Source organism: Mirounga leonina, unplaced genomic scaffold (genome assembly GCF_011800145.1).
Source record: "Mirounga leonina isolate KUSES-001 unplaced genomic scaffold, KU_Mleo_1.0 Mir_165, whole genome shotgun sequence".
NCBI classification, from domain to species: domain Eukaryota; kingdom Metazoa; phylum Chordata; class Mammalia; order Carnivora; family Phocidae; genus Mirounga; species Mirounga leonina.
Window position 1 is genome coordinate 74,144,498 of NW_023270415.1, and position 10,299 is coordinate 74,154,796.

The 10,299-nt window shown below is 51.0% G+C and overlaps 1 protein-coding gene across 2 annotated transcripts in view; it reads right to left on the bottom strand.

The window, feature by feature from the left end:
- Positions 1 to 10,299, bottom strand: part of ST3GAL1 (ST3 beta-galactoside alpha-2,3-sialyltransferase 1) — an 87,898-nt gene that overhangs the window by 62,245 nt on the left and 15,354 nt on the right. For both annotated transcript variants that reach the window (XM_035011985.1, XM_035011986.1), the window contains exon 2: positions 7,726 to 7,879. The gene's annotated coding sequence lies outside the window, so the exon portion shown is untranslated. The remainder of the gene's footprint in view (positions 1 to 7,725; positions 7,880 to 10,299) is intronic.

Consider the following 10,299-nt stretch of genomic DNA (forward strand, 5'->3'; position numbering starts at 1 on the left):
CAGTCCGAGGGCTTAGAGCATCCCCCAAGGGAGCGCCCCCACCAGTCCGAGGGCTTAGCCCGACCCGCTGTGTGTCTAGAAGGATCCTAAGCATCTTTACATATATCAACACCTTTGATCCTCACAACACCCCTATGCGGATGGCACCATTGTCATCTCTTGGGTCTGTTTTGCCCATGAGGAAACACAGATCAAGGCAGGTGCAGTGGCTTGTCCAACATGGTACAGTAGGCCACAGAACCTGGATCTCAACTCAGGCCTTCTGTCTTAACAGTTTACACTCTCCATACTACTCTAAAAATTTCTCCGTGGTTCGTAGGAGCGCGGTGATAAGGCCGGGGTCCTGGGTGGGGCCCAGGTCACGGTGAGCCTTGTCCGTCCTGCTGTGGAATCTGGACTCTGTGCCGGGGCCAGGAGCGACATGGACACTGAAAAGAGGAAGGACATGACTGGATGCCCTTGGGAACAAAGGTTATTAGTAAATGTCCAAATGCTTATCATCCAGGCATGACTGGAATAAAAATTAGTCATTTGAGGTCGACTCAATCTGTGGGCATGGCTTCCAGAAGCACAAAGGAAATTTCCATGCTTCTGGTGGTCTGGTGGCCCCCCCCCCATGCATGTCATCAAGGCCTCGAGGCCTGGCTGCAGTGGTTATTCCAAAACGTTCGTCCTGCCATGGAAGATATGGTTATTCTGGAACGTTCGTCCTGCCATGGAAGAAATGTCTCGGCTGCAGCCAGACACCTGCCCCAAGCTTGGGCGGGGGAGTGGAGCTATGCGACAGCTCATCCATGGCCCGCCAGGGTGGCTCAGCTAGGAATAACAACGTGGGTGACGTGTCACACTGACTACGGGCCAGGCACCGGGCCCGGCTTTGTGCACAGCGTCTCACCCCGACAGGCCCTTGCAGGTTGGGGGCTCTGTCTCCCTTACAGCTGGGAATCAGGGTGGCAGAGCTGGAGAGATGCAGATGGAGAAGCCTCCAGGCCCTCCTCACGCTGAGACCTATTCTGGTGAACCCTCAAAGCTCACATATCCCTGTGGCGTCCCTCTCCCCTGGTGGGTGCGACTGGCTCCATCCTCCCAGGGGAGCCAGACTCATCAGCTTAGGGACCCACAGCTGGTAAGTGGAGTCAGAATGAGCTTGTGCTGAGGCTTGTTGCTTTCCCACCTCCAGCCCGGTTGTCAACCAGGGCTGGATCTTTGAGCCCCCTGGGAGGGCATGCACCGTTGTCAACTGCCCCGGTCTCAGGCAGGGTGCCTGACCTTTCTAGCAGATGCTAATGATGCGACATATGCCTGCAAAGCCTCCTGCGGCCATGGTGAAGAGCGTGTGCTCTGAAGTCCAGGAGGGTCTGTGGGTCCCCCTCTCCGTTCTCCAAACAAGGCGACAGGTGCAGGGGGGCACGGGCTCCGAGGGTGCTGGGACCAGTGAGGGACCAAGGAGGGCTGGAAGATACGGCCCTGCCACAGGGTGGGAGAAAGTGCAAGCAGAGCGAGCAGGCAGAAGCCCGCACTGTTAGTGGTACGAGAGCAGAAACCAGGTCTCCGTTCCTCAGCGCTGGTTCTCCTGTGTCCGGCTCTCAGAAACCGCCTGCGGATGATGTGTGGACAGATGAGCCTGGGGGACTGTCCGGGAAGCGGGGGAGGGCCGAGCGGGGCTTCCAGCCCTGTGAACACGCAGTTACCATTTACTCTGGTTTTCCGTGTGTCCCCCTCCTCACCTGCTAGCAAGCCCTGCGGTGCGCTGGTAAAGCTCCGTGTGCAGGTCCCTCACACGTTATCCCGTTCTGTGCATGTCCTTCGGCCTTTCTAACCTCGGCCCCTCGCACCGTCTCCGGCGCACTGCTCTCAGAGTCAGGCGGCAAGGATCCCCACGGGCGGTACAGCGAGGGGCCTGGGCTCCAGAGGCACAGAGCCCGCCTCCTCCACTCACTGACAGCCCGCGTCTGCGGCTGAGTTCCGTAACCACTCCGTGCCTCCATCACTGGTGATACAAGGAGAATGACGGAAGCTCCCAGGGTGGCTGCGGGGGTTAAATGTGTCGATGCTCGGGGCTCTTAGAAGAGCACGTGACCCACAGGCAGACCTTTGCAAGTGTTGGCAGACACTCTGCCAGCCCCGCTACCCCCAAGGTTCAGGTGATTGCTCAGAAGGCAGTCCCGGAAGTGGGATCGTAAGGTAGACCCCCTGGTAGAATGGCCAGGAAAGTGCCTTTGAAAGTCCCAGCAGCACTCAGAAGCACAAAAGTCTTTAGCTCTCATTGGTTAGCCCAAGAACAAGGGCTTGGAGGACCTGGAAGGCATGCAGAATCCCCACTACCAGCATTCCCGCCAAGTCTCCGTCCTCAGCCTCCTGCTGCAAAGAACCCCTTGTGTCCAGTCACCCCTGCGGCTCCAGGTACCCCCGGAGAAAAGGCATTCTCCCCCACCCGGCAGGAGGCCTGGCCCACACCAGGGAAGCTTAAGCTCCAGTCCCTGGCTGCACCCCACTTAACTAGGGCTTGTGTTTCTTTTTTGTTTTTTAAGGTTTTATTTATTTATTTGACACAGAGAGAGAGCGCGCGCACAAGCAGGGGAAATGGCAGGCAGAGGGAGAGGGAGAAGCAGGCTTCCCCCAGAGCAGGGAACCCGATGCGGGGACTTGATCCCAGGACCCTGAGATCATGACCTGAGCTGTAGGCAGACGCTTAACCAATGGAGCCACCCAGGTGCCCCTAGGGCTTGTCTTTCATTTTAAATCCCTAACTTGTATCATTATTTCTTAAAGAGGACTCCCAAATTGTATTAGCTTCAGGCCTCCCCAAACTCAGAACTGCATCTGTGCCTACCGCTGATCGGTTAATTTGTCTGTTTCTCCCACTGAATCACTACTATCTCGAGGACAGAGCTCTTGTCTCACTCTGTTTCATCCCCGGTCCTCGGCACAGTGCCGGGCACCCAGGAGTATCTGCTGCCTGAATGAACGAACGAATGGATGAGAAGGAAGGAAGGAATACCACGGCCTGAACTGGAACCTCTCTGCTAATTCCACTCACTCCATGTGGATTCCCTCCTTAAAACCACCCAGGACGAGCTCACCTTTTTGCACCTGCCAGCCCTTCAGCTCCTCGAAGCTGGCCCCCAGGTCTCCTCTCTTCCAGAGCAACGGTCCTTGTGCCCGCAACTGTTGCTCTTTCCTTTAAGGTGATCAGCAACAGAGATTTCACCAGCATCTCACTGCTGCCCGTTTCCATATCTTTAATCACCAAGACCACCTCTTATCTACCCAGAGGGCCTTGGCCTCCAGTTCGCCTCTGGGCCAGCTGATAACAGTTTGAGTTCTGAGGGAGAGTGCCCACGTGCGTTGACTCCTGAGACCTGAAAAGATGCACTGGAGCAGGCAGGCCCGGCTTTCCAAGGTGAAGGCCACAGTCCCTCGGGGAGGGTAATGAGTTCCCCATCCGTCCTCTGATCAGCAGCCCAGGCTCCTCGTCTTCACTGTTGCGCTCCCTCCTCTGGGCAGTGTGACTGGATTCTAGCCACGGCTCCTCCGAGCTCCCCTTCTGGACCAGCACGCCATATTGTGCTCCCTACCCCACCCCACCTCACCCAGTCCCCGCCTGGCACTCTCCACCCCACCCACCCTGCCGCTGTGTATTTCCGTTCCTGCTTATCGTCCATCTCTTCCCCTTCCCCGCCCCCGGCCAGTACATGAGCTCCCTGGGTCTCTGGCTGCCCAGGACAGTGCCTGGCACAGAGAAAGAGCTCAGAAATAGTTGTTGATGCACGAACGGAACTAGCATTTATCAAGTTCGCCTCCTACAAATGCTCTGCTGGGAGCCAGGGATACAAATGTGTTCTCGGTTAAGGCCTCTGGGAAGCAGAGGCTCAGGGGGAATACCCCGCGGCAAGAGAGGAAATGCCCTCTCCCCAGAGAGGCCCACTTCTGCATTCACGCCCTCAACCTGACCAAGGGCTTTGCAAGCCAGGCACCGCCCCTCCCCCCAGGACAAGGCTCACGCGCGCACGCAGTGACCCACGGTCGCGCCTTCCTGCGCCCGTGCGTCTCTGCACACCCTGTGTGATGGGCTTCAGGACCCCATCAGAGATGCAGGCCACAAACGCATGCCGGGAGCGAAGGACGTGGGCGTCCACCGACATGCCGTCACCTTCCTGCTGCTAGGAGCCGCAGTGGCCGTGGGTCGATGGGGACAAACACTTCCCTCCCCTTTCGCTCGGGTTTTCTTCTGGGGTAGCGGTGTCTCCGCGGGCCACTGGATCCAACGCCGGCAGGTGAAGGACAGGCACTCACTGTAAGCTTACCACATCTGCTAGTTGTACAACTTTGCAGAAGCTAATTACTTTTTCGGAGTCTTGTTTCCTCGTCTGTACTCGGGCCGCTGGGTTGTTATGAGCAGTAACAGTGAGGGAAGGATCTGGAACAGGGCCTGACCCACGGTTTAATCAATGCGGTGGTCTGGGGTATTGGCAGTGGGACTGGGTCAGCATCATTAAGACAGACGTGGATTTCAAGCATATTGAGGCCAGCATCACCAGTCTGCGCTCACGGTGGTTTTAATATATATGTAGGCTGATTTAGAAATGATCTAGATGATGTGCCTATATGTATACTCACACATGTATATGATGGGTATGCATGTATATGCGGCTACGTATACACATGTCCACAAATACGGAGGTGTGTATATGTGTGTGTACACGTGGGTATATACTCACACACGTGTGCATGCACACACACCCACACTCCCTACTTCCCAGCTCTGTCTGCTCAGAGGGCCTAGAGGCAACGTATCTCAGTAGCAACGGACATACCTCATGACCAAAAGGTATTTCTAGATACCACTCTCCACGGAAAAGAGCCGGGGCCCCTTGACAAATGGCTGATTCCATCATTAACCAAGTGATAAAGCCAACATGATAAAGCCAAGTGATAAAGACAGACCAGCACCGGCCTTCCAATTATGAGGCACCGAGGACACCACATGAATTCTGCAGGATGCCCAGCAAAAGCATGAAATCTAAATCTAATCATGCGGGAGCATCAGACAAACACCAGCTGAGAGACGCTCTGAAAAATAATTGGCTTAAACATGTCAAAAACATGAATGTCACAAAATACAAGACTAAGGACGTTTTTCAACAAGGCCATGTGCCAAATGGATTTTCTTTTGCTGGGAAGGATTTCACTGGGGGCGCTTGGTGAAATCAGAATAAGGTCTGAGGATCAGGTAACAGTAGTAAACCAATGCTAAGTTTCTGACTTGGTTCTACTGTCGTTATAAGAATCTTCGGATTTCAGGGGTGCCTGGGTGGCTCAGTCAGTTAAGCGGCTGCCTTCGGCTCGGGTCATGATCCCAGGGTCCTGGGATCAAGCCCCACGTCAGGCTCCCTGATCAGTGGAGAGCCTGCTTCTTCCTCTCCCTCTCCCTGCTGCTCTGCCTACTTGTGCTCTCTCTCTCTGTCAAATAAATAAAATCCTTAAAAAAAAAAAAGAATCTTCGGATTTCAGAAAAAAAAGAGAGAGGAAAGGATAGAATGGATATAGGGTAAAATGTCAACACTTAAGGAATCCGAGTGAAGGGTATCCAGGAATTTTTTGGCTCTTCTTACAACTTATCTGTAAATTTGCAATTATATCAAAATTGAGCAATTGAAAAAAAAATGTAATTGAAAAGCATACTCTGGGTTCATGTACCGAGAAAAAGTGAATATAGTGCTTAGCACAATAATTTGAAGCTATTATAACAATAATTATTGTTACCAGATCATGTATGTGGCACAGAACGAGCTTGAAATGGATGGAAGATATTATCGCTGTTAATATCACCCTCATCACCACCACTGTTGTCCCTGATATGCTCGGTACTATATACTAAAAATCAAGACCTTTTCTTATTGTTACTTCTAATTACTTCATATCTGCATTAAGCTCCATTGTTTGAAGGTCCACTATGGAAACACCTGTTTCGAGTGCTTCCAGCACTCACCAGCAATGTTGAAGAGCTTAAAAACCAACCAAGAGAAGAGAGGCAGGGCCCATTTCAGATCTAGATGTACAGATACATATCAATTCAATCCTTTTCCATCATCTGAATCTCTGCTTTGTTCTTGCTAGTTCTTGTGCAACCCAAGGCCGAGAAAGCCCAGCTCCTGAAGACACAACGTGGGGCCTTTGCCTATAGGCCCCCTGGCCACCTAGAGTTTCTTCTCTGTCTCCTCTTGGGACCCACCCATAAATGCTGTGCAGCTCAGTGACTGGCCCTCTTATTCTGCACTGCACATTGCCTTATTCAACAAGTAGAACCTCTTATTATGCCCCCAGTCCTGACCCATCCAAGATGGCGGGACTATTGCCAAGTCCAAGCTTCACCCCATGGGTCTGCTATATAGAACTGGTTATGCTCCGCCCAATTCTGAGATGGGGTAAGGTCCCAATCATCATTACTCTGTTTAACACATTCTTTGAAAGTAAACCCACAGTTATCTTTTGTCTCCATCATTCCTCATTCTTCCAAGACTCACGAACACTGTATCTTTAGCTCACTTTCTTCCTCTCCCTGTTTCTTATCTCTCTTGCCCCATCTTGAGCCCATGGGAAACACTACGGCCATTGTTTCGTTCCCTTTACAGGAGGCCCTATACTGTATGTGATGTTCCCATGACCATGGAAAGGCTCATATTTCTATCAACCTATTTGCATATATAAAATTGATATAACGCAAAGTCCAAGTGGCTTAGTTTTTACATGGACTCATATACAGTGGCCATAGTTTGGCTGTCCAAAGAAATTTTAGAAGTAATTCCATTTTTATGGATAGGTAGGTAGATAAATAGATCGATGTCCTCACCAATAATCATACAGAACAGCCACACACACACGTACATGGACCAACCTTCCTTCTTCCACAATGGTGGCAATTGTATCCCAGCTGAGTTAGACACTCAGGGTGAAGAGAGGCATTCCAGGGTGACCACAGATTTCCCTAAGCCAGCTTTCCTCACTGATGGAAACTTCCTCAATGTGCACTGTCCAAAATGGTAGCCATAAGTCACATATGGCTATTGAGTACTTGAAATGTGGTGAGCGTGACTGAGGGCTGAATTTTTTATTGTGATTAATTTCAATGAATTAAAATTTAAATAGCCACACATGGAGTGGCTACATGTGGGCAGCTTAGCCCTAGACCAGGGGCTGGCACACTCTTTCCATGAAGGACCAGACTGTAAATATTTGTGACTTCCAGGCCACGCAGCCCCTGTCACCACTGTTGTTGTGGTGTGACACATAGCTGAAGGAGAGAATGTGGCTGGGTACGAATAGAGGCTTGTTTATAAAAAATGACTGGGCCAGTTTTGTCCTGTGGGTCAGAGTTGATTGCTAACCCTCATTCCAGGACAGTGTCATTCCAGACCTTCTTTGGGGTGGCCTGCACTGGTCATACGAGGCTGTTCCTAATCCAGTTTCTACCTACTTGTTTAATGAGAACACAGAGGCTTTCCTTTTAAGAAAATAAGGTTGCTTGATATTCTAATGACCTGCATTTTTCCCTGAGGTAGAAAGCGTTCTCTCTTAATGGCATATCCCTGGGAGAGCAGGCCAAATTACAAAGAGACCAAGACGTAGGGGAACATCTCTCCTCCGCTACTCAAGTTAATCTATGGAAGAAACCAGAAAAGACAACACCTCTCACTCGTGCTGGGGGAGAGGGTAGTCATTTACCTCAGGGGGCTGAGGGACTGTCCATCTCAGGTCCTCAGAGGAAACTGTCCTGGCCACAAAGCTCAAAGTGTTTGCTCACCACAGGTCCTGGCAATGATTATTTCTTCTATTGACATTTCCAGGTCAGAAAGTTTGATTCTGAAAATGGTCCCAGCTGGAAGGGAAGAGGAGAAAAGTTCAAGTCAGTTTTGATCTTTAGTTCATCCACTGTCTTTTGAAGATGATTCAAGACAATTCAAAGGCATTCGCCCATCGCTCCACCAACTCACCCAATGATTTATACATCAAGTATTTTTTTTTAAATAGACATCTATCCTGTTCCATGCACACAGCCAAGTACCAGAGACAGAAAGGTGAGGAGACCATAGTTCATACCCTCAAGAAGCTCAGCCTGGTGGAGAAAACAGACAAATAACTCAGGGCAATGTGATACGAGGATGTGAGTGATATTTGGGAGAGCTAAGGGAGAAATGACTAATTCAGTATGAGAAGAGCAGGTGGGTTTTTAGTTGCTCCTCACTCGAGTGAAATGCTGTGTGACAAAAAGAAAAAAAATGGGGGAAAGTGTCTCTGAGGAAGAAGATAGGGAAAAATGTAAATAGTGAACAATAGTGAACGTGTGAGATCAGGGTTGGGATGCACCACCAGGCTGAGGCCAGGTGGGAGAAGGCTTTGGAAGGCCCCACCTGAGAGAAAGAACAGAGACCCCTGGTTGAGCTCTTACTGTGTCCCAAGCACTGAGAGATGTATAGACCACACGTTTTCTCACGAAATCCCTGAGGTGGTCTCAATGACTATCCCATTTTATGGATGGGCAGCTGGGGTTTGGAGAGCTGCTGTGAACAACCCTGACCAGGATGACAAAGGCAGTTAAGTGGTAGAGAACAGCCCCCAACGGGACACCCCCATTCTGTCCAGTTCCACAGTCCTCATCTTAGCCCCTGGGACAGGTTCGTAGAGTAACGGCCCCCATTTGCTCGGGCCACCTTGTACACATCCTCCTTAGCAGTGTGTCTTTGCTCCCTGTCCCCACATGAATTGAGGTCCACTTCTCCACCCTCTGAATCTGAACTTGGCCATGTAACTTGCTTCGGCCAGTGAGCCAATAACAAAAGACACAAATAAAAGCTTCAACAGTGCTTATGTCCAGAATATCCCCCTTTCTCGCTGCTAGGAATCATTCTGCAGCCACATTACCCCAGCTGAGCTGGTCCCCTGGTGCACAGACCACACCACTGAGTCCCAGCCACACTGCCCAGACACAAGAAATGTCCAGTCAACCCACAGAATCAGGAGAAATAACAAATGTTTGTTGTTTTAGGCATGAAGGCTTGGAGCTGTTTGTTATGCAGAGAAAGCTCACTGATACAACCACCAAATAATCGTCACACACACAGCAATGGTGATAAAACACAATAAACTCGCAACTTAGAGAGAAAGATCAGCCCTGAGTCGGTGATTCTGTGAGATGTGGAGGGCCAGGACTAAGGCAGGGCGGCCGTGGGATGGAGGAGAGATGGAAGATTCAAGAGCTATTTTAGATGCAAAGTCAACAGGATTTAGTTACAGACTGACCCAAGATTTGTCTAAAGGCGCCTGGTGTTGACAATAAATAGATTCTATCTGGAGCTCGCTGAGGGGGTGGGATGTTTCCACGGAAGACACACAACGTGGCCTGAGCCAGAGCAGTCAGGGCTCAGTGTCACAGAAAAGGCAAGCTCCCGGAATGAAACTTTCTTTTCAGCCCCTGATATCTGACAGAAGAATGAAGACGGGGCGCTCACGGCCCCAGCCTCCGACCTGCCCCTGCCACCTCCCTTGAGGCCAACCCTGCTTGTAGCAGCCCCCAGAGGGACCTTTGTAAACTGTAACCCAGACCTTCCTCCCTCCCAACCCCAGCTCACACCGTCCCCCTTTCCTGGGCACTGCCTACTCACCCGTTAGATTTCACTATCAATGGCCCTTCCCAGGGACATCTTTGCTGACCGCCCAGACGGGGCCAGGCACTGTCACTACCCAGGACTCCTTGCACTCCCAGAGAGCATGCGTCACTAGCCTGATAACCCCACGGGAGCACGGGCGTGCCTGTCCCACACATGCACTCTGCCACCACCACCCACACACCACTGGCCACGTGGGAGAAAGTCGGTTCCTATTTCCTGAATGAGAGAATGAACAAAACAATTCGTTCCCATGTCACGCGCCCAAGATGTTTTCTTTCACCTACTCCCTTGCACACGCCAAGCCGAGTTAGCCACCTTACCCTTCGGCTGCCCATGGCTTCCTGTGCTTATCTTCAGTCCTTTGCACTGGATTCCAAACCCCGACTGGCATGCTGGCGACTATGGGATTTCATAAGCTAGAACCATTCCCCAGGTGTCACGCACCTTCCAGGCCCTAGGTGTCTTGGCTCCTAACACAGCGCTGGGATGCTAAATGCACAGAAAACATAATTATCCCACTCTATTATCTGCTCATCCCAGGGGGCAGCCTAATGATCTACTGAGACTCTCCTTGCCTTTTGCTTTTTTATTTTATTTTATTTTATTTTATTTTATTTTATTTTATTTTATT